The sequence below is a fragment of the Phytophthora infestans genome, genomic scaffold (assembly GCF_000142945.1).
Source record: "Phytophthora infestans T30-4 supercont1.6 genomic scaffold, whole genome shotgun sequence".
Taxonomy (NCBI): domain Eukaryota; phylum Oomycota; class Peronosporomycetes; order Peronosporales; family Peronosporaceae; genus Phytophthora; species Phytophthora infestans.
The window spans coordinates 611,867-612,701 of record NW_003303753.1 but is presented as its reverse complement, the minus strand read 5'-3'; positions in this window follow the sequence as shown (position 1 = coordinate 612,701).

The following is an 835-nucleotide window of genomic DNA, read 5'->3' as shown; positions in this document are numbered from 1 at the left end:
TAATTTCAAGTTTAAAACCAACAGCTCCTTGCGTGGTAAAGGTCTTTGAAGGTGCTAATGCAAAAGTTGAAGGCGGCGATGCGCGTGGCCTTGTTGTGGTGCGCTTGGTTGTGTGTAAGTATGCGTGTGTTTGGCCTTTTGTTTGTCGTTTGTTTGGGTTAATAGAAGGTGCTCTTAAATAGTCTAGCCGGTTAGAATACGTGGCTTCCACCCACGCGACCCGGGTTCGAGTCCCGGTTTGGGAATTTTGCTTTGCTTTTCCAATTCTCGGTTCCGCCATGTATATAGCGCTCGTTGTGCTTGCTGGTACGACGTTCGGATGACTGTATGGCCGGTGATGGAGAGTAGCTCGGCTTAGCACTCGCAGGGGCAACGACCAGCCGGTGGGTAAGCGTGGCGAGAACGGCGGTATCTAATTCAGGTTTAAAACAACAGCTCCTGCGTGGTAAAGGTCTTTGAAGGTGCTAAATGCAAAGTTGAAGGCGGCAATGCGCGTGGCCTTGGTGTGGTGCGCTTGGTTGTGTGTAAGTATGCGTGTGTTTGGCCTTTTGTTTGGCGTTTGTTTTGATTAAAAGAAGGTGCTCCCAAATAGTCTAGGCGGTTAGGATACGTGGCTTTCACCCACGCGACCCGGGTTCGAGTCCCGGTTTGGGAATTTTGCTTTGCTTTTTCAATTCTTCGTTCCGCCATGTATATAGCGCTCGTTGTGCTTGCTGGTACGACGTTCGGATGACTGTATGGCCGGTGATGGAGAGTAGCTCGGCTTAGCACTCGCAGGGGCAACGACCAGCCGGTGGGTAAGCGTGGCGAGAACGGCGGTATCTAATTCAGGTTT